The 23110-nt window shown below is 43.1% G+C and overlaps 1 protein-coding gene across 2 annotated transcripts in view; it reads left to right on the forward strand.

Annotated features, from left to right (window-relative positions):
• Positions 1 to 7859: 7859 nt before the first annotated feature.
• The window catches only part of SPATS2L (spermatogenesis associated serine rich 2 like), a 67884-nt gene continuing 52633 nt past the window's right edge, over positions 7860 to 23110 (forward strand). Inside the window, exon 1 of one of the 2 annotated variants that reach the window (XM_015868172.1) lies at positions 7860 to 7975. The gene's annotated coding sequence lies outside the window, so the exon portion shown is untranslated. Of the gene's footprint in view, positions 7976 to 9147; positions 9169 to 23110 lie in introns of those variants that run through there. The other variant, XM_032445712.1, reaches the window with a different exon arrangement.

A 23110-nucleotide genomic window follows, 5' to 3' on the forward strand; every position in this document is an offset into this window, starting at 1 on the left:
AGAGAGAAAAAGGTTGAAGAGCTGCTATATTTAGATGTAGAAAAAGAAGGTTCAGTAGAGTAGGAATCTCATGGAGCAGAGATGAAGGGTCAAGATAACAAATGGACAAGGAAGCAGAAACCAAAGAAGGGGGAGTACTGGTTTTGGATTTCTGTCTTATTGAAGGCTTCTCTGAGGTGACCTGTTTGAGGCTATGCTAAGCAGGGTCTGGTCAGAGTTTGTGTGTAGGCAAAAGTGCCAGATGCTTTTGCACAGACTGTTTGGGTAGTTCTCACACTGCAACTCATAGGTGAGATGAAGCCACAGTACTAGCAGTGGTCCCAGGTAAAGTCAGTTTTGCATGACAGCTGTATTCTTGTTGTCCACTTATGAAAGCAGTTTTCAGTTCATTGGATTTGTCCAGCACCTTGACTCTTCTGCCCAGCACTCTTGTCCTGAACATCACCTTGTGGCTGTAGTTGCTGGTGTCTAGTTCCTGCCTGAGAAATGGCTGGAGTAGCTATGGGAAGTCGCATTCCTCAGTAGGGGCTGCGAACAGGACTTTGTCTTTCTGCCCATACTAGTTGAAGAGATGTGGAGGGCCCCCATACACCTGTTTAACCTGTGAACAGAAAGCCCAAATATTTCTCCTTCAAAAATCAATGTGACACAATTGGGTTTGCTTTTAATATCTCTTTTGCTGTCATTTCTGTATTACTGTTATTAGCATCGCTCGTGGTGCTTTTCCCTTCATCTGGAAATGCATACACACTGACAGCAGCTTCACGTATTAATTCCTAGCAGCAGCCAGCTGTGTCATCACAATTGCTCAGCCATTCGACTCACTGTGGTTATGGATTTGATGGATTACAATCAGGATTTTGATCTCAGAGCAGCTTTGCAATAGTAATGCTGACTGTGACAAATGATATCTTCCTGAACCCATACTCTGGCAAACTACTAGCATTCCATCTTACTTGACCAATATGCAGCTTTCTATCTTGTTAATCACAACACTTTGATAAGGTGATTGTAACCAATTGCTGGTATCCCTGGAACAATATCAGAACTGCATTTTACTGTGCCTTGAAGTCCTGCTGTAGATTCTAACTCTGTTTTATCCCTTTGTGTATCTATTTTCAGAGAAATATGCATAAGCCTGACTTTTTTCATTGCCTTTGCAGTTTGGGCTTTTGTTGGAAAAAAGAAAAGAAAAACAACAACAACAAAAAACTTGCTTCTTCCATTATATAATTGGGTTAAAATTAACAACTGCGTCCTAGCCTGTGTCATTGCAGTTCAGTACCTCTGGAACTTAGGTCTTCATATCACACTAAGTCATGTTAGCATTCCATAATTTATAGCTGTTGCTTACAGAAACACAAGTGCACAGCAGGCATTCTGTGAGGTCCTCTTCATCATTTGTTAATGTATGGTACGCACAGACCTCTTATTTATCATTTGGAAGATAAAACTTTGGCAGCTCTGACACCGATTGAACAAATTTACAGAGTTCTGGGGATCTCATAACCTGCAAGGGTGAACGCTTCAAATACTGAAGCAAGATTTATGCAGTAGAAAAGTTCACTGAAGTGCTTCCTTTGTTTCTGTGGGCATTACTCATCATTTTGAGAGGTCAGTGAGAAATGACCTTTCTTCTTCTAGCTCCCTTTTTTAAAACAAAGTAATAGGCAGGTGGGTCTGATCTGCATTGTTGATGAGTTTCCTCATGTGTCCCTAGGATGGCATGTATGCAAACTTGCTTTCTGGTGAGAAAGTTACGTGTGCTTCTGGTTGGTGTTTTTAGTCTAATTCCATGAGGTGTAGGAGGCAGAAGCAAGGAGAGTCCTTTGAAACTCAGCTTGACGGCCCCAGCATTTATTTTGTTCACAGTAGAATATTTTCTGTGGCTCTTGAAAATCTTGTTGACAAGTGAGGTTCACAAAAGCAGCGCATTAGTTTTTTCTGTAGTTAATTCAGACTTGTCAGTAGTGGAGTTGTACCACTGGGCCCATCGTTTGTAAGAGATCAAAATACACTTTCAGAACTGGGTCTATGAAACAATGTTGGCTGTTACTGGAATGCTTATTGCTGCTGCAGTTGCCAAGTGTTGAGTGCAGCATAGGGGTATGGGAATGGTGGGGTCCTGCACGTTTTCTGCTGTTTGTTTTCTTTTTCAATACTGAATATATAGTTTAGAGTTCAAGTGGAATCACTTTTGCAGCCATGAGAGCTGATGCATATTGAACAGCAGTGTATTTTAACACAAAATATCTGTTTCACTTCAAGCGATGTATTTAAAAGCTGATTAACAAAGCTTGCAGTTTCCTTCTGTCTCCTCCTGGCTCCTCTTACTCAGTCTCTGTTTCTGCCGGGTAATTAACTCTTACTTTGCTCTAGACAAAACACAGCTTATCTAGTGTTTGTGACATAATGGAGAGAATGCCAAGTGCTTTGCTGAGGTGTGGTGAACTCAGTACACGACATGACAAGTTGTACAAGAGGGATCGGGTCATTCAAGAAGCTGGTTCCTCGAAGGCCTTCACCAGCATGAATGGAAAAAGACATCCAGATCTTTTGTGATGCTCACACCCGCTCCCACTATACTTTCGCTGGGGGTGGGGGGAGGATGGGGCAAGGAGACCCTTTTCTTTCCCCTCACAATTACTCCTTTTTCCTCCAAATGGCTTGATTTTTTTGAGGGGGCTGACTTAACCCATGTGAAATATTTCTGATTTGATTTAGTCACTTTTTGCTCCAGAAACTGCTTGTTCTGTATCTTGTATGATTCTTTTGATGCATGCTGCACTGCTGATAGCATAATCTTAATGTTCAGGTAGCCTTACAAAAGGACAGTGTGTTTTTCTGCCTTTCCTTTTCATTAAATTTAATATCAGATTCAGCTTGCACGACACAATACAAAATTTGGCCTCAAATGCTGGTATCTAGTCAGACTGTGACTTGGGAAGCTGACTGGCAGTTCTGCTGGCAGATGAAAGGATGGGGCAGAACAAAATTATCTTTGCCTCGCTATCTGTGCAGCAGTAATGGCAACAAAGTGCTGATGTAGTGTGTACGTCTGTCTGAGTTTATTCCTTGAGGGAGAAATAGTCTGCAGTATAATAACAATGTTTTTCTACTGAAATTTTGAAGTCAGCCTAAGCATTTTAATTAATAAAGAATTATATTCTTGTACAATGAGATTTGTCACAAATAGAAGACAAGTTTGTTGCCTTCTGGGTTTGTGGAACGTGACTACGGAAATGTCTGAACCCCGTTACATGAAGTAATGAGGAATGACCCCTAAGTTTTACTCCTTACAGTGTGAGAGTGTGTAGTTAAGTAGCATTTCTCTTGCATCCTGCTCGGTCATGGGGATGCTTTCCTTTTGCTTTTGAGCAGTTCGTATTTTACCGTGCTGAGCTTCACTCAAGCCTCCTCAATATGTGCTAGGCAACATTCGGAGTTAAATCTTAAGTGGTCTTGGTCATTTTTGAGTCACGCTGCTGACATTTTCTGTCATGACCATTGTGCTTACGTATATTGTTGTCATCTGATCAAACCTTGTTTCCCCTTGTCTTTTCAGTCAGTGTTAGTTTCTTCTGTCCTGAGCTCCCACAGGAGGACAATCAGACTCCGGGACTGAATCCACGTTAGAAAAGTAGGACAGGATTTAATAAATAAAGGCATTAATTTAGAAGTCATGGTAGACAAATTAGAGGTTTCCACAGCACTGCAGCACTTATATACCGTGTCTTAAAGCTAGAGTGGTTTGCTGAGTGGACTGTGACACAGTACTGAGTCTGCATGTTTTTGAATTGCAGTGATGCAAAACAGAATGGCTTTTTTTCACTAAAATTTCTTCAGTCAACGTGTTTGCTTTACCATTAACGCTCTGAGTCTGCTGCACATCTTGTAAAGCGGAAAGGAGGAAAGTCACCTCTGTGTCAGAACAGCCAGCTCTCTCACAGCACCTCAGTGAGGTTGTGCCTGGGCAGACTGAGCTGTTTGCTCTAAAATGGAGACTAACATTCAAGAGCACTCATCTTGCATATGAACACAGTGTGAGACTGTAGTCTAAAACAGTTCCATATACAGTTCCATAGAACACCTTCTGTTCTTGCGCCTTTCACCTCTACGATGCATTAAGAGCTATTGCAAAAAAGCAAGGAATGACCAAAGATACCGAGCGTGGTCTGTTCACACACTGCTCCAGCTCTGAACTGCTGCTGTGCAGAGTGCCTCTCTCTGGAGCCCTGGGAACCGCAGTCAGGAACAAGCTGAGGTTGCTCGCCCTGATCGTTGCTCAAGCATTAGGTGCCAAAGTCAGAGTCAGAATCCCAGGACCTGGTGCATCGTAGTGCATTGTTAGCTGTGTTTGTTTGGGGGGTTCTGGTAATTTTTCTTCCAGGTTTTTGTCCTTCTCTATTTAATTATCCTTTTCATGACTGATTTCCTGACTTAATCTGAATGTGCATAAATCTCCACCACAGATTTATCATCTCTATAGAAAGCACTTTCAGAGTGGTTCTGCAGCTTCTCAGAAAAGGGACACTGTTGGGAAATGAAGCTTTCAGATGCAACAATAAGGCTACTATTATGCTGATTTTTGCTAAGCCTTCCCTCACTTCTTTCCCATTTAATACCAGAGTGAGCTCAAGGCTTCTTTTTGTTTGTTTTTGAACTTCAGTCATTCTTAAGTGTTTACCACCCCACTCAAGTACACTCACTCTGAGACGCCCAACACTGGGAGATATGGGGGCATTGTTTCTTGGAGCAGAAAATGGTCCCGTTGGGTTCTTTTTTCTCATTCACGTTTCAGGTTCTAACAGACTGTTTCCCAGTCTTTAAAAGAAAAAGCAAAAACTTTTTGTTACAGATGGTTCTTTGGCTGTCACTCCCATTTGAGGACGTTGCGTTTTCAGACAAATGTGAGATCTCAGAGCAGCAGTTTTAATTATCTGTGATAAAAATAACCTCAGTGCAAAACAGATTTTTGTTTCCATAGCATGCAGTCTATGTGCTCGTAACCATTTAATCAAATTCAGGCCTTGTCTGACTAACTGAACAGACACTAACTGTGGCTCGTGAATTACCCCTTCTAAATTTGACCCATAAATTTGGGAGACAAAACATCATGCTTTTTTTTTTCTCCTTTCACACATCCAAATGCAGGAACTTTCCTATTTATATATAAATGTATTTTTTCCTTCTCAATGTTGACTATAACTACCTATGTGGAAAAGCAGCCTCTATAGTTTTTGGTCCTTTCTGACTGACTGTCAGAATTTTCTATAGCTATCATAAATCTTCTTTCTCTCTGTTACTCCGTATAACACTCCTTATGATCCACACGGGTCCTTGAAAGGACCTTCTGCCTTTTTACTGCTTGGCAGCACTCTCCTAAGCCAAGCATGTAAACATCTATCTCCTGAAGATGTATCTCTGTTCATCGCTTCTGGTGTCTCTCTTTGAACTTCTTTTTCCGCTGACACTGCAGTTTTTCACCGCAGTTAACAAATGCCAGGATAAAATGTTATTATCAGCCCTTCTCCGGGCTTAAAAGAGCCACGTTACTTTTATACCCCAGATCAGCAACTGCCTTACAACACAAGCAATGTAATTTGCTGTTTTCCCTATCTTCACCCTTAGATCCTTTGCCAGACCACTGTGACTGCACCAGTTTGTTTGCAAATTTCTGTGCTGTGAATCAGTTTCTCCCAGTTGCAAGCCAGGAACAGTTGTGTGCCAGGGGAATTTCTACTGATTTAATTTAGTCCCAATTAAAAACTTTAAATTATCGATTCTAGTACTGAAACAACAAATACACACTCCCTTGTAGACACACTTCCAGGCACCTCTCCTTTGCCCTTCCTGCTCTCTACCCCCACAGCATGTGACTCCCCGTCCCTCTGGTGAGGCAATGGGCAGTGTGGGAGACCAAGGTCACTGCATGCTGTTTATTTCTCTCAGCACTTCTCCTGCTCTTGTTCCTCCTGTCCCGTTGTCTCTTGCATTTCCTGCATTTCTCCTCCTCTTCAAATGTGTGTGCAGAGGCAGCAGAACCTTCTCCAACAGCCTCATGTTTGGCACACTGTAGGGCTGTTTTGTCTGCTGCAGAGCTGCTGGAACCAGCACAGGGCATTTGAACGTGTATTTGTTACAAAGCATCGCCAGGTGCCAGTTCTGCATCTCCTGATGGTTGCCCCAAGGTTGCCCATAGGGGAAGTTTCTTTGTGCCAGCTTTTGAACACCTGTGGGCTTCATAAAGCTTTTGTTCCTTCCTTTCCCTTTTTTCCCTCACTTGAGTTTAGTACCTCAGTGCTCACCCTCAAAACAAATAGACTGTTTCTTGGCTTATAAAAAGAAAAAATAGGAATTAAGTAATTTTGATGCACAGAAGGTATAAAACCTTTATTAGCAACTACACAAAAAGTAGATGATGGGAGATTTATTTAACTTTCCTAAATAAACTTACAGTTCATCTCTAATAACTTTCAGTCACTACTTTTGAAGGGCTCTAAAGATACAGAACAAAGTTGCCACACAGGTTTTTCTTTCTCTGCATTGTTGCAAAGAAAAAAAACCCTGAGCTATTCCTGGCAGTTCTCATTTTTAGGTCATTCTTCATATACTGTTCGCCGTCATTGAAATTAATGAGAAAATAAAGGGAGTGACCTTTGGCTGAGCACACACAGTTTATGCATGAGCTAAACAGCAGGGTCCTTTTCCACTCTTCTTTTTCCCACATTCTCTTTCTCCCTGCTCTCCCCCCATCCAAATGCAATTTGTAAAGCCCTCAGAGCCTTCCATCCTGTGTGTTTCCACTGCGTTCCTTTAGATGAGTCTCAGGCCTGTAGTTCACATCTGTTCTCCCGTGCAGGAAGTTCGGCAGCATCCTTGATTTATGAACGTAATGCTCTGCTCTCTTGAACTTCAGAATTGTTTCCAGAACTCCCAAGCAGAATTTGTGCAGCTTGGGGAGAAGGCAGGCGTCAGCAGTACGAGCAGGAGCACTCTCAGAGTGCAAATGCAAGCCTGGAAGCTCAGAGTGATGCTGTTTAAAGCAAACCAACATTTACTAAAGACCTGAATGCTTTTGAAGATGTGATTCCCAATGGAATGTAAATTCCAGACTTGTTGGCTGCACCTTAGTGCTGAGCATCTGCTTTGCACCCGGATTTCTGAAGGAGGTGGGAAAACCCTTTGCAGCCAAGTAGGGCAGGAGGGGCCGAAGATGGTCTGCTGGGGCACCCGCAGCCAGGAGGGACATCCCGCCCCGTGGCATTTCCATGCTGTGGTCTGCGGTGGTTGGCTGAAAGCAGCGAGGGCCGGGCACTGCTGCTCAGCTGTGTTGGGAAGCACCGGAGGGCTGTTTTGCTACAGCCCAAGGAGCCCCACTCCGTGGGCAGCAAGAGGGAGGTGAGGGCTATGGGAAGAAATGCTGGGACCTCCCAGGTTAACCCTTGCACGAATGGGATCCGGTGTGTGTGTGTGTGTTAAGGCTACTGCCAGTGGTGGTGTGGGATGCCGATGCTGATAGTAAATCCAGATTATGTTGTTTACAGGAAATTTGCTGTGATTTCCTGTAGTTCCAAGCGTGCAGTTGTTCGAGCGTTTGGTGGTGATTGGATTCACTCCCTCGTCCCGGCGCTCTCCAGGAGCGCTGGGGGGCAGGAAGCGCCACTCTCCGGCACTGATTTACGCCGCGCTCCGCTCAGCGCTCCAGCTCTTGGCAGCGGGTCCGGCGCTGCCCGCCGTGCCGAGCGCTCGTGCGGTGCCCCCCGCTCGGTGCGGGGAAGGCGGCGCGGCCGTTGCTGGGGGCGGCGGCCGTTACCGGGGCGGGCCCGGGGCGGTGCGTGTGTGCGGGGAGGGGCGCGAGGCGTATCCCGACCAGGGGCCGCGCCACCGCAGCGTCCCGCAGCCGCCCGCAGCCTGCTGCCCTCTTGTCCTGCTGCCCTCTTGTCCTCCCGTTCTCCGGCCCGGCCGCAGCGAGGTAAGGCGATGTCCGGCTCTCCTCTGGGCGGCGGGACCCGGGAGCGGCGCTGGGAAGGTCCGCCCGGAGTTTCTTGCCGCCGGCCGGGGAGGCGGGTGCTCCGTGGCCGCTTCGCCAGCCGCACGGGGACGCGGCGGGGCTGGGCTCAGGCCCCGCTTTGCTCGCGGCCGTCCGCCCTCCCGCGGTCCCGGCTGGCGTCGGCCGTTCGGGGCCGTCAATGATTAACCGCGCCCGGGAGCGCTGGCTCCTGCCGGCCGCAGCCCTTGGCCCCGGCTGCCTTGATGCCGATGTAGCGCCGCGTTCTCTCCTGTAGCGCTGCTTTGCGCTTCCGCACGGGCTGGGGGGCGCCGCGGTGTGGGCTGGCACGGCGACGGAGGGACGGAGGTCGCTGCGCCCTCGCTGCTGTCCCTGCACACACGCTGAAGGGTTTTACTTGTCTGCGCCGCGAGCGCTGCCTTGAGGTGGTAGGGGCCGTGTTTATTCTTTAACATCCGGTGTCTCCCTTACCGTGCCCGCTCAATGCAGGCACTGGGTGCGCGGCTCGCTGTGTGTTACCCTCTTGCACAGCGCGGCGCTGCCTTTGCTGAGCTGTAAGCGAGCGACGTGCGCCTCTTCCCCACCCTCTGCCCCACCACCCTGCGGTGTGAATCGCTGCCAGGCTGCCTTCCCTAGGAGAAATGAGAGGTGCCGCAGGAAATCCTTCTGTTTCATTCCAGGCCACGTTCCCTGGATCGGTTTGGTTGATTCTAGCTTGGAAAAGTGTAAAGCTTTTTGTATGCGTAGGGAACTGTGGTCTTTCTTGTGGGAATCCTTTTGTGGTAACTTTTTGACTTGAATTGTCTGTGTATGTTACAAAGCACCTTTCTCCCTTTTCTTCAAAATGCAATTATTCAACGAGACTGAACTAAAAACTTTATAAATAGAGTGGAAAAGAATGTTGAATGCCAAATGTCAAGGCTAACCAAGGGCGGATCTGTGCTGGCCGTGAGAGGAGCCCTGTGGGCAGTGACCTGTTGAATGCCGCTTGCTGGATGGAGCCTTCCAGCTGCCCTGAACAGGGCGCTGCGCCCCGGCCACGATTGTTTCTATGGATGTGTTCAGAACGTGTAAACATGGAATGTTTTCCAGGTTGGAACAGGTTGTGTTTTGTGAGGCTTCATCTCAGCCTGCTGGAGCTGAACGCTGCTGCGAGGGTGAGTGTTCTCCCACAGTTTGTGCTATGGGTGCTGAAGAAATTTGGCCTTGTAGGAGAGCAACAAGCTCTGTTAAATGTAAGGAGATGCCGATTGAGATAACAGTTATACTGTGTCAGGTGCTGCATAAACATCTAACAGGGCAAGGTCACTACTCTGGAAAATTTATTGCTTAGGAAAGTGTTGTGATTAAAATGAAGGAAATTAAATCCCCTTTGAAATGTTTTCAGGACTTCTAGCCGAAGGGTCTGCTTCCACAGCTGTGAGCACGGCAGCTGTTCTGAACTTCATTTACCCACAGAAGGAAAGTATGGATGAGGGTCTTTGTGATGTCCGACATTTAGTAATGAGACTAAGCATTCTGTGCAATGCCTCTGAGTACTGTCTGTGTTGGAGAAGGTTTGGTTCTCAATCTAGATCAGTTGTTCTTTCCTGGTCTTCCTCAAGGAAATGCTAATAAGACTGTGGCAAATCACCAACTTACTGTTTTCTGAGCTTTAAGGAAATTTGTGGCCAGAAGCAAATCTTGTGGTTTCTGTCAGTTTGTAAGAGAGAAGGCAAGATTACCAAACCTTGAACTGCATTTCACGTGTTTTTTGAGCTTTCTTGTAGAAACGGTGGAATTAGCGAAGCCATGACTGTCAGAAGTTGTAGATATTAATTCCCCAGCATCATTATATTTGTGTTCTATTTTGCCTGTGCATTATTTCTGTTGTCATTCTGGGCCCTGTATTTAGCTGTGTTTTCAGGGCCCAGGCCTTAGAGGTCTTTGGACACTGTTAAACAACGTTAGTGATCCAGAATAGAAAGAAATGCTCAGGCATTGCCTAAAAACAATCTGAAGTGGTGCTCTATGCATCCAAAGGGAAGGCCAAACTCCACTTCTCACTGTGAGCTGGAGGGTTTCAAAAGTAAAGTGCATAACAATTTGGAGAAGGCGGTGAGGCTTTGCACAGAGATCAAGGGAAGAAAAGCAACTAGTTGTTGTTTGTAATTACTTGTGGAGTACATTTAGGGTTTGTTGTCTGTGCTGCTCTGGAGAAACATGCTTTCCTACAGCTACTTGTCTCCTCCATCCTCCCCAGTTTTGTGCTCTGTCCCCATCCTTTTGCTTCTCCACCCTCCCACCCTTTCTGCCTTTCTCAGGTGCTTCACCAGTTTTCTCTTTAAGTTTTTGCTTTTCTGTACAAAAGATGTGAAATGGTGAACTTAAGTAGTAAAGTGGCTTTGTTTTAGTCTGGACTTCTGGTAGGAAGGTCTGCTGCCTTCCTCCTGCTAATAAGTATTTGGAAGACTTTTTATATTAAATAACTGGACTTTGAACTTCACTGACATTAGCAGGGAGCTGTGGAGTTCTCACCTGTTTCTGAACACCTTGAGCTTCAGGAAGGCAGTGCAGGATTGTTCTGTCTCTGCGTTTGCTGACTCGGGGGTGGTAAATGATGATGTGCTTCGCTTGCAGGTGTATTTGGTATGCCAGGACTTCTGTTTGCAGTGTATAGATACTTCACAGTTGGACTAGATGATCTTGGAAGGTTTCTTCCAAGTAAACTATTCTATTTGGCATGTTTGTGTATGGTTCTCACAGCCAGCCTTTGGCCCTTATGGTGCTGTGTGTTACTGCAGCAAAGCTCAGCTCCTCACTTGGTGTGAATTGATAGGGTGGTAGGGAAAGCTGCATCCAGCTCACACCTGGATTCTTCACCAGCAGTGTACACAAAACATATTGCTTAATTTCAGGAGGGGTTGTGAGAGAGCAAGGAATGTGAGGTCTGGGGTGCTGTGTAGTGAAAACCTGCATTTCTGACCATTCCGTTTCACAGTATGTGGGTGGAACAGATGGGTGAAGAGGGCAGGTCTCGCAGCTGGGACTTTTGGTTCTGAGTGGAAGTGTAATTCCCCTTGTTCTGCATATATGGATTAGAAGGAATCTGTTTTCGCTTATGGGCCTCTACTGTCTTTCCTGCTGAAAGTTTGTATGGAACTTGTGTTGAAGCTCTGTATTGAAATCATCTGTGCGAGTTCCGTCTGGGGTGTGTGTGCATTCACATGTAAGGGCTCAGAACTGAAGTGTGATTAGTGTGGAAGGAGAAGTGAATGTTTCCCTACACATGAGAAGTCATCAGATGCGACTGACCCATTTTTGTGATGGACTTCACAAATAGATTTCAGAATTAGTTAAGAGTCAAATCCCAGTTTCTCAGTTAGAAGAAGTCTATTTTAATGAGGACGCCACCATAGGAAATTTGCTTTATTACTAAGTGATTATTAAACAGCAGTCACGCTGCTTTGTTATTATCCTGGAGCAATTATGCTTTTCTTTGACTTTGTACTTAAAATGCTTCCAACGGTTTTTCCATTTAGATGAGGCAAATAGTGCTGCAGACCCTAAATAGGGTTTTGGAATGAAGTCAGAGTTCTGCGTGTATTTTCAACTCATCTTGTAAAACAACTAATATAGAATGCCTATCCGTCCTTTGGGAATACAGAGAGATTAATCTAAAAATACACTTGGTAAACTCACACTAGGAAGGGGTTGTAACATAACATTCTAACAGCTTATTCTTTTCTTGGTTTGCTCTTAACTGAAGCTATACAGTTTCTCCCAAAGGCGTGAGTTACAAATGAATCTGCAATACTTTGTGACTTCTAGTCCTTTTCCTTCAGATAAAAGGCCCTTTCAACGTTTTGTGGAATGGTTTCTGATTTTCATGTGGTCATTCAAGAAAAGGATAGTGATTGGCCTTCATAATAGGCCTTTCAGCACCCTCTCTAGTGGCTTTCTGACTGAAAAGGTGTCTATGGCTGGGTACTGTATCCAGCCTTTAAATTACTGGTGGATCTAATTGTTGGAGTGCTGAGAAGGTGAGAGCTGAAAGGGCAAGAAGAAAAAAGCTTCACCCATGTGTGAATACAAGCATATACCAGCTCAGAGCTGGAGACAGATTTTGGTCTGTGTAAACTGGTGGAGCTTTGTTTATTTTGATGTTCATTGGCTGGCAGCCTGTTTGGTTTTGTTCTGTTGTTGTGGGTTTTTAAAATTATTATTATTTTATTAAGTGGTAGGTAACTTAAACCTGACGTTTCCATGAGCTGTGTTCCTGTAAGTGGGCTGGCATGGTGGCAGGCAGTGTTATCTGATTGTGCTGTGGACAGTGAGCATGATTTCCTGAAGGTGTGACTGTCCTGTAGAGTTGTGGCTGTGTTCTGAGTTAGCACTAAGTCAGCACTGCAGTCTCACAAGGCTGTTATCCTTTGGTGCTGGTGAGGCCTGCCTGCCTGCCAGTGCTTCAGAATAAATGCCCTCTGCTTTAGGGCAGATGGGTGGGTGGCCGTTGCCCCAGCCTTGTGCACAGTCTGTGCAAGAATTCACGATGTTTGCTGAACCTTGCCTGGAAGGACATCAAAAGGTAGCATTTGTACTACAAGATTTTTCTCGGTGATGGTAACTGTTCTGCAGCCTGGTTGATTTTTGTTGGAAATGTATGCAGAACTCATCCTGATGCTTCAGCACCAAGATGTCTGCCTGAGCACTCTCTGTTGTGTGGTGAAGCATCCAGCTTTTATTGCTGCTGAGGGCTGTTGTGCTGGCAGCTAATGGTGTAGGACATTGGGACTCGAGACCTTCTGAGTTTAGATGCATCTGCCAATAAAGAGTATCTGGGCTTCAGATGACTCTCGGTTCAAGCATATCCTCAGGTGGTCATTTCAAACTGAATTACTTCTTCATAACATATAAGTAACAGTTTTCAAATTGTACTTGTTTGCGTATATGTCCCATGTGTGACTTATATTTCTCTTAAACTATCCACTTTAAATGTGAAATGAATTTCATGATTAAATGCACCAAAAGCAGCAGTCTGGGTACAGTGGCACTCAGACAAGGTGGGATTGTGTTCAGAGGTTGTGGCTTGCAATAGCCATGGGAAAACCTAGAAGTGTCAAAATGCCATCACTGAGGGACTTATCGCGCTGTGTTGATGGAGGGAATAATTGCCTTATGCATTCGTACTAGTCGGTACAGAATTTGATTTAGGACTTCTGGACTTGGTCTGAATAAAGTGTTGCCTCTTTTGTAATGCTGCTTTCCAATAATAACTTACTGCTGACTGTAAATTGTTTTGAGCTGGCTAGTTTAAGCTGTTGGCATGAATTTGTGCTTCAGAGCTTGCATTCCTTACTCTGGAGCTGATGAGGAGAGTGATAGTATGAAGGCAGAGTGCTTGCACAGCATTCACGTGGAGAGTCTTTCACAACTCCTGTGGCCTTCTGTTTACTGGGGCTGCTTTGCTACTGCACTGGAAGAAGGGAATCTGTTTCTCATGAAAATCCCTACAGAATTTGAGAGTTTTTTCCTCCACAGCCAAATTGCATTGTGTGTAAGCATGGTGAAAACCAGAAAGGGTTGCATGATGCATCTGGCTAACAGAGTAGCAGCCAGATCAGGAATGTGAAGGCAAGATCAGCAGAAAGAGTTTTGAAGATCAGCTCTAGTACTGGATGCCTCTCTTGTCTTACTGTCCTGCAGCTCGGTACACTTTCCAGTGGCGTCTGCAAAATGAAGCAAATACAAATGAATTAGAGCAGCTGCTGTGGCTGTGGAAAAAGAGTGCCTGGTGGTAGGAAAGACCTGTACTGAGAGTGGAAGCTCCTGGGGGCTGGAAGGAGCACTGGTGGCCAGAGTGCACTGGGTTCTCAACTATGGTTGTTGAGGTACTCCTGTGGGAATGGGAGCTCGTGAGGTGATGGTAGAAGTGAGAGATTGCAGCAAAGTGTGGTGCTAATGCAAGATCAGGGCTCGGTGTCTTGGAGGAAGCTTTTTGCTGAGCAGATGCTGAGTTTTATGGCAGAAGATCTTCAATTCTCTGGTATTTATCTTTGTGTGAAAAGGGGCTGTGGATAGTGTCCTGTGTTATCTGACATGTGCTTCATGCAGGAAATCATCTACATCAGTGAAGTTGTACTTTTGTGATACTGGTGTTAATTCTGAATCTTGTCTTATGACCTTTGTTATATTTCTATTGAATTCTGCTCTCTCTTTGTTGTACTGCTATTTTTGGTACAAGGTGGTTCTAACCATTCAAGTGTCAGTGATGTGACACTGAGTGCATCACAACACAGTGTGTGTCCTTGCAGTTTTTTCCTCTCAGAGGTATAAGCCCTTTGTGTGTCTGGAATAAATAAACTCCGGGTCCTCTGCTGCTCAGTTCCTGAGAAAGGGATGTTTCCCTCTAAGGCCCTGTCAGCACTTTAGCTATGTTAGCAGTTCTGCAGCGCTTCTGATGTGAGTGGGAGTTTGGCTCTGTGTGGGAATAATGCATGGGAGGCAGCTGCAGAGCAGTGTGCTGCCTTTCACTGGAGTGCTCAGGTGCTCCTGTAGTGCGCAGTCCTGAAACTCCTGGCAGCTCTGACACTGCTCACGGTCCCCAGAATGAGCTGAGATGAAAAGTGCTCAATAATGTGAAGCATTTTAGTTTATTTTTTTTTTAACAAATAGACTTACAAAAATAAGGAAATTCTGAGCAAGGGCAGACAGTTGGGCATTCTGGAAAGTCACTCTACTGTTGCTTAATCTGGCAACAGATGGTCATGGATATAAACTCATTCATTATGCTGCCATTCATTGACAAAGAATGATGGGCTGCCTTTCTCTTGGCTAATAGGAGGAGCTGATGTTCCCATGTTAGCATTTTAACATGATTTCTTTCTCTTAAGTTATGTTGTATCTGGCCCTAATCATATTTATTTACTTTGCAAGTTATCCCACAGATAAGGAAAGATGGGAAACTTCTAATTGCCATCCCCATGTTGGGTTTTCAGAGGTAATAAGCACAGAAAGTTTTAATTGGAGTTGTGTGCAGTCAGGCTCTCTGAAGATCAGACTGCAGGTGAATGGTACCTTCCGATGCTTTTTCATGGGAATTGCTGAAGAGTGAAACTAAATTAATTAAGCTATTGCAAGGGGTTTGTTAAGTGGTAGAGGGATCATTTTGCAGTTGCAATGTCCATTAAACTGTAAAAGGTTAGTCACTACTACACTGAATCATATCAGAGGAACAAAGCAATGTAAAAACAATTATTACACCAAATATCACACTTAAAACATGCACTGTTTAAATTGTACTCTCTTGAAGTTGAAAATAGTATCTTATTCTTAGACACTTGCTGAGACTGATATTAAAGTTTGTGCAAACTAGAAAAACAAAAAACAAAAAACCTACACGTTACTGTTACTTATGACAAAAAAACTGGTTCTTTTGTGTCACGGTGAGGCACTTTGTCCAAGCTGAGCTCTGCCTGTCAGGTTCTGTATCCTCAATGTATTTCCAGAGTACTTAGAGCCCTGCTCTTCAGAAGCAATGTGGCCAAACCTCATCATAGACTCTTGCTGTTTCTTGCAATACCAGAAGTCCTGGTGTGAACAACTCATTTTGATATCTTGAACACCTAAAGTTAGGACTCTAAGGTTATGCATGAGAGCAAGGCTCTTCCAGACCTGCATTTCTTCTCGCGGCTCTATAGATTGCATGGGGAAACCACTGGAACTGCTCCAAGCAGGCAGCCAGTGTGCTTTAGGATCCTTCCTGTTGAGTGTGCTGATTTTTATCATTTTTTTACTTAGTTAAAAAAATAAGTTTCAAACTCCACTGTAAAGCCACCACATTAATACAGCAGTAGAAAGGTACTTGTCCAGGAGTGGAAGTTGGTTGGATAGTTTGTTTTAAAACAAACATACAAACCCACAGACATGCATCCCAACAAAACCAAGCATACAAACACTGTGTAGTTAAAGGAGATGTCTGCAGAACTGTCAGACAATGGGAACAGAGTGGAATTGTACCAGCCATTCATGTTCAGCACTACCTGGATTCTGCTAGGTAAGATTTTCAGTACACGTGCTATAAGACATTCTGTGAAGTGGGTATACTTCAGTCTTGTCATACATCAGGACGTAAAGAGATTTTATCATTTACTCCAGTCTAACATGGGTCCCAAACTTTGGCCTGTTCCTGTCTTCCTATATTGTTTGGGATGCTGTTTTAGTACTTGGGGCGTTGGCAGAAATTCAGAGTTTTTTGGTGTTGCTGTCTATTAGAATTCAAGATTTCTGTTATTTTTTTTAAATGAAGTATGAGAAACTTTGAAGTTGCTATCTTGGACTCCAAGTGATTAATTAACCCTGACTGATAATTTGTGTAGAAGACTTGGTTCAAAGTTACACAAAGAAATAAGTTGTCAGAATTTCTTGAAAGGAGAAGCCAAGGAGATGACTGCTTGCAGGGCCCTATCCATTACATGTTAGCAGCCAACTGACAACGTTTCTGTGATTACTGACAAATGTGAGTTTTCTTTAGTAATAACCTTTGACTATTTATCACCATCTTGGTCAACATCTTTATATTAGCCACCTTTACATATGGAAAGTTTACATTTCCAGTAGTATCTTCTTATTTAAATGCCAGCTGTGTAAGATTGTTATTGGTATTTCTGGTAATCTTTTGGACTTCATATTCTATTAGGATGCTAATTTTGTCTTGTTTTTAAGCATTGTTTTAAAATTTTCATTTTATAAATAACTATGTTAATATATTGAGATACGCCTAAAACTTGATGGTCAGTACTTTCTATTACTTAACCATAAGGCATCAGTTGCTGAAGGAGGACCTATCAGCAGCTTCACACTTGTCCCTTAGAGGTGCCCAGTGTTACGTACCACGCTCTTTCATAGCTCACATTTCCTTTTTGCATGTACAGCGTATTTGTTTTCAAGGGCAGGAAGCAACAGATCAGTTGCAACCAAGAGTCTCCAATTTGAGTTCTTCTGAGTTCTAACATTAATCGTTGGGAACCAGGGTTGGTTTTGTTTGTAAAAGAAGGCTTAGTGCAATGAAGAACGATGGTTTTGCCTTCATCTGCTACTATGAGGGAAGTTAAACATGAGGTATTAAAATAATTGTTCCTCTTCCAGCTACATCCTATGTAAAATGCCTTTTTCATACAAAATGCTTGTAATGCATTAAAATATAAATGTATATATCTTGGCAAAAAATCACATTTGACATAAGATTGACACAAGTGTTTTATCTGAAGTCCAAGTTGGCCTTTAAATAATTAGGGAAGCAATTAGTTCTTGTATGAGAAGATTGTCTGAAGTCTTTGGGGATTGTTCTGCTATTTTTTATGTTGTTCCCAGGAAGTGTCTTTGACAAATAAATCAGTGCTTCGTGGATTCTTCTGTTTTGAGGCTGAGAGAGCTCTGTATGCTTTCCTCTGTGATATGAGATACCACATGGGAACGGGTTTTCATTATGTCATGACTGAATCAAAGCAAGGTCCCCCGGGTAATTTGCTCCTCCTTCCTATTAAAACTTCAAAAGCATCTTGAGCTATATTTATATTTGTAAATTGATTTCATTATACATTTTCATTATGATTTCATTCCTAAGAGTTTGTATGCAACAACATAAGGGTATTTTCCCGTTTAACATGGAGGGAGGTAAAGACTGGACTTCTATGTTAAAAGAGCATGCCTAATCCTGAGCACTCTGAAATAGACAACCCAGAGCATGTGCTCTGTGGCTCTGTTCTGCTCTTGTACCTTGTGTGGGAACTGTGGAGTCACAGCCTGAACCACTGTGAGCACCTGGGGAAAGGACCTGGTCAGCCCTGGGAGCACAGGGGAAGGCAATTGAGCTGTGTCTGGGAGGGGTGGAGCCTGGCTACACCTCTGCTAGACCCCGTTTAAGGGCTGATTGTCACTGGGGATGGGTCTCTTTCTGGAGATCCCTGCTTGGTGAAGCTTTCCCCTGAGAACCTGGAATCTTCTCAAGCAGGTGAGCAATCTTCTTCCCTTCTTTTATAGCACCTTTCTATTGTGCTGGTCCTTCTGTTGTCACACCTCTGTTGTAATGCCTTTCCCATTGTATTGATCTGTCCTATTGCTGCGTACCTGGAGGGGAAGAGGAGTGTGAAGCAACTTAGTCCTTGTTCTTCCTGGAAGAAAGGAGGATAGTGTAGTGTAGAATGAACTGGAGGATCTCATTATCTCCTGGGCTGAGTGGGTGCTCTCAGGGTGTGATGTGGTGCTTGCTCCCACTTGCTGTCTACTAAACTACAGTGTGAACTCAGTATCCACAGCCTTGATGCTTTACCTGCTGATTATGTTCAGTAGGTACCCTTTTCCTCTCCTGAAGTGGTTCTTCACTCAGTTAGAAGCATGTGAATTCAGATGTTTTATCTGCCTGCTGTTTACTTAGATAAGTAATTCATCAATTCCTTTCAAAAAGTGTTGTGAAAATACCTCTTTCTTTGTCAGACTGTCTAAAAATGTATGTACATGGGTGGCATTACTAAGAAAATGCCTATTTTGGTTTTGTTCACTGAAAAAGAATTCCTTTATAAAGCGCTGGGAAAAATATTTGATAGAGACAGTGTGACTAATATCTTTTCAGCATGCAAAGTATGAAGTACAGCTTCTGTCCTTATGTTAGGAGTCTGAAGACAGATTACATGGAGGACGTGCCAGTTTGAAAACAGTGGTGATTGCACGTTAATTGGAAATGAGGTATTCCAGCTGTCATTAATCCTAGAAGCTGTAAAATGCTTAATTGTTCTGATTTACTGGAAATGAATGGGAGGACGGTTTCTGCCCAGAAAATGACATTGTTATTTTTTTGGTGGTTGCTTTATTTTTTTTCCCTGATGTTCTCTTAGAATTGACTGTAAGATGACTTTGTGTAAGCTAACATATGTATATTTAGACAAGTCCATGCAGAATTTTCCAATAAATCTGTGGCGATTATTTTCAACTTGTCAGCACTTAGGCTGTCTGAGGCACTTCTTTTTTTTTGAGCTCTCCAACCTCTGCCAGAACAGCTTGCTCTTACAGATCGGCCTCTCAGTGTGCAAAATTGGCAAGCAACTCTCACAATGGACTTGAAGTGACGGCAGAACTCAGCCAAGAGGAGGTGGTTTTCACACAGAGGTATGGGAGATCTATAGAGTCCACAAACTATACAGAATGTTTTTCTCAGTTTTCTTAAGGCCACTGAAGTCTGTAAAAATTGAGTTCCCTTTCGGCACCAAACATATCCTAGCTCATTAGGGCATCACTGATTGTCTTAACCAGAGTTCTCCAGCTTTGTGATGTTGCTTGGTTACTGGCATTCCCACAATGCTCAAATAAAACAAAGCAAATGTTGGTGGTTATGGGGTTTTTTTGTTTTGTTTTAAGTTTCTCTTTATGGACTGGTCTACTGTGTGGATCCAAACAAAACAGAACTGTAAATCCTCTGCAGCTTCTTTAATCATCATCTTTTTTTTTTTCTTGTCTCAAGTATTCCATTTGGCTGCTTGCAGAGGTTTTCTATTTTAAATATGGTTTTTCAGTATGTTGGACTACTTCTAGGATTCTGGGATTGTGCACATGCACTCATTAAATTCAGAAACCAGGATCCTGGCTAAAAGTAAGGCATAACAAATAATGGTTTTTGCTGTCAGGCCGTCTGCTACCTATGGCTAGAAAGCTGTCTTCTAGATATACTCTGTGTATCCTTTGGGGTTGGGAAAAAGGACAAAGCTTAGCTTGGAATGCGTGAGAAACTAATTTATTTAGTAATGATAATAGTAATAGAGAACTGGTGTAAGTGTTGGACTTACAATTTTGTGTCATTTTGAGTACTTCAGAATGTACCTTCAGCCTCCTGCCCCTAGGAAGTTTTGAAGCATGGGCTCATCATTCAATGGAAATTCTCATCTCCAGTCCAATTAGTTGTTCCTGACAGAGCACACAGACACTGAGAGCTCAGTGTAGCTGAGGTGCACTACATGGTAGTTTTTCTTTTGCTACCTTTGTCCCACAGAAGATTCTGTCAAATGAAAAATAACATCTTTGGGCTGAAAGTTGTGAGAAATCAGAGATGGCATTCTATTGGCACCCTGCAAAGGAATTGGGTTTATTTGCTTTTTTTTTTTTTTTTTTTTTTTTTTTTTTTTTTTTTTTTTGACAATGTTGTTGCCAAAGAAATCTCATCTTGGGAATTGTTACGTGTTAGTGAGTTTATTAGTAAGTAAAGAGAGCTTTCTGCAAATCTGCTGGACTCATCAGCTGTTTGCCTGGTGTGGGTTGCAGAAACTCTCTTAGTGTTTCTGAGGGTAGAGAAATAAAAATAATAATAATTGGAGATATCTGTAAATGAGCTGGAGTTTGAGGGTAGAAAAAAACCTGTGTCTACGTAAGCATTTCCAACTGTGGAAAGATCTGTCGGAAGTGTGGCTGCTGTCGGAAGCAGGCAGCAATTCTCGTAGGCGGAGGAAATTCCTAGTTTTGCCTTTGACCAAATGAAGGTGCTTCAACAGTTCCCATAGCCCAGTCCTCTAACAATTTTGTGGTTACAGTGTAGTTTTGACAGGGAACTTCTAAGAGAGGTTTCACATGTAATGAGATGCTAGGCATAGTAACTGTATGATGTCTTTTCCGTGTCGTGTAATTGTTTCCATGTTCTGGGTCTACTCCAGTTCCATTTTGCTCAGTAGGAATATGCTTTGGCCTTGGAGAGGGAAATGTTGACTGCTGTTGGGTTAGTGGGAATATCTGACTAAAATAACAACAGGTCCCTGTTAGGGGAATAAAGGTACTTACAGACTTCTTAGGCATGGACTTCTTTTACAAAACAAACCATCTGTGCTTTAGTTCAACTCAAAGGCAAAGTCTCATATGGGGCAAAAAAGAACAGAATTCTTGATGTTTGAGTCCTCTAAAACTTAAAACTGATAGTGAACATCAGAGCTTGTCTGCTTTTTAAACCATGCTGTCTTGTGTTGTCTGTAACTGAAGCCATGCCAGCTGTATCTCTGATTGTGTTGCCTGCTTTCTGCTGTGAGAGCCTTCAAGAACAAGACCACACAGCATTTATAGGTTTTCTTCCTTGTTGCAGCTGTTCTTCATTTACTGTAGTTCCTGCCTGGATTGGATCATTGCTGAACGTGGATCCTATCCTTTGCCTTACTGAGGTGTTATTATCACACTTGTGTTGCTGGACAGAAATCTGGTCCAGTTCTAAAGCATTTATTTGGTTGTTTCCCAATCCTGAAGTCAACAGATTCCTTTTGCTGTAAAATATTTGGCAAATACCAGACAGAAGATAGTGTTACTTGGGGAGCTTGTGCTATAATTGTATGCGAGTTTTGTTTTTGTAAGAAATGCAGATTTTAAGCATCAAGATGGATTGTTCTCAGCAGCTGGATCCTGCTGAGTATCTTTAAGACTGTGTTCCCTGGTAGGAGCTGAAAACTCCAGCGCACAGAATGAAACATCATGGTAGCCAGTTTGACTTCGAGGAGTGCTATTAAATGATGAAGTACTGAGGTGCAAGGCAGCAATCTTGCAGTTGTGTTGAAGTGAAGCAGTGGCAGACAGGGACACTTGCATCAGCTACATCAGAGCTGGCAGCCTTTGCTGGACAAAAGGTCATAAATAACCTCTGTATTTGGTCATGTCAGCATGTTGTGGAAAGTTCCCTGCCTTCTGTGGACTTGTTCCTCACTCTACATGTTCCTTCAGCACTGAACTTTGTCACTGTGTCATACTTAACACCTTCTGACCTGTGCTTAGGATATTTCCTCAGGAATGGAGGTGCTGAAGGTTATATTTACCGTTAGGACCTAGAAGGCTCATGGGGCTACAGTGTAATCAGCTGAGTGTGGTGTTCGGTGTTTGAGCTCTCCTGTGTGGCAGGTGTATTTTGAAACCTCAGGTTAAGGGGTCAGTACTAGGCATCAGAAGAGAAGTTATACAGAGATTGTTTGGTTTTGTTTTAATTCTTCCAAAGTGGAAAGAAAGCTGGTCAAGGATAAGGTCTTCTGTGCGGAGTGTTACATAGCTCATGGACTTTTTGGGTCTGTAATCTCAAACTACTAAGGCACACATCTCTATGGACCACTGTTTGGTCTACATTGTATTAGTAATTGGTTCTGGTGTTCATGTGTGTGATGTGGTGCATTAGTACTAGGATTAGGCAACTGTTGAAGAGATCAGAGTTCAAGATGGAAGAGATTTAAGTGACTGATCTATCTGTATATTCTCCAAACTTGTAGAACTGTGGTGAGCACTGATTCTTAATGCTTTTCTTTTGGCTTATGTTTGGTTTTGGTGCTTTTACTCCTCACTGATGTGAGGTCTGGGGGTGTGATATCAAAATATCTGTTTCTTATTTCTTTTTTAAGGTGCTGAGGGGGTATTTAATGGCATCTCTTCCATACACATGGCTTTCATCAGCTATAGGTTTGCCACTGAAGGATATGGGCCACTGTTCCTGAAGTGTCTGTTTCATCTGCAAAGTTATGTTGAACAAAGTTACCCTACTTGAGGGTCAATTTTTTTTTCTTGTCTGAAAATGCAAATAGCTTTAACCTACATTTGCAAGAACTGACCTTTTCCTTTTGTTGAGAAATTATCTTAAATGTTTGCAGACTTCAAACTATGGTATTTTACTTTCATATTATCCAAGAGAATAAGGTCCCTTTTAACTGTTGTACATTTACTCTTAATTTCCTTTATGTCCCCCTTGAATTGTTATTTCCTGCATAATGTTTTCTTTAATAATATGTCATGGAACACAGAATGAGGATAACATGGTGAATCAGAAGATAGCAAATTATGGAGGGGTACTCCTTATGATTTTTTTTAATTTTTTTTTTCTTCATTGTTTCTTCAAGGTATTGCATTTCATTTGGTCAAACTTGATAGATGGAATATTTGGGAAGAACCTTTCCAACATCCAATAAAAGAATTATTATTATTATTATTTGGTCAATTTCACGTATGTTTTGTAGCTGTATTTGTTACTTTGTCTGTTTTATGGTACAGTAGTGCAAAACAAGCACTTCTATTGTTTGCTTGAGTTCGTTCATCTTTTAAAGTAGTCTTCAAAAAATAACAACA

This window comes from Coturnix japonica, chromosome 7 (genome assembly GCF_001577835.2).
Source record: "Coturnix japonica isolate 7356 chromosome 7, Coturnix japonica 2.1, whole genome shotgun sequence".
NCBI lineage: Eukaryota > Metazoa > Chordata > Aves > Galliformes > Phasianidae > Coturnix > Coturnix japonica.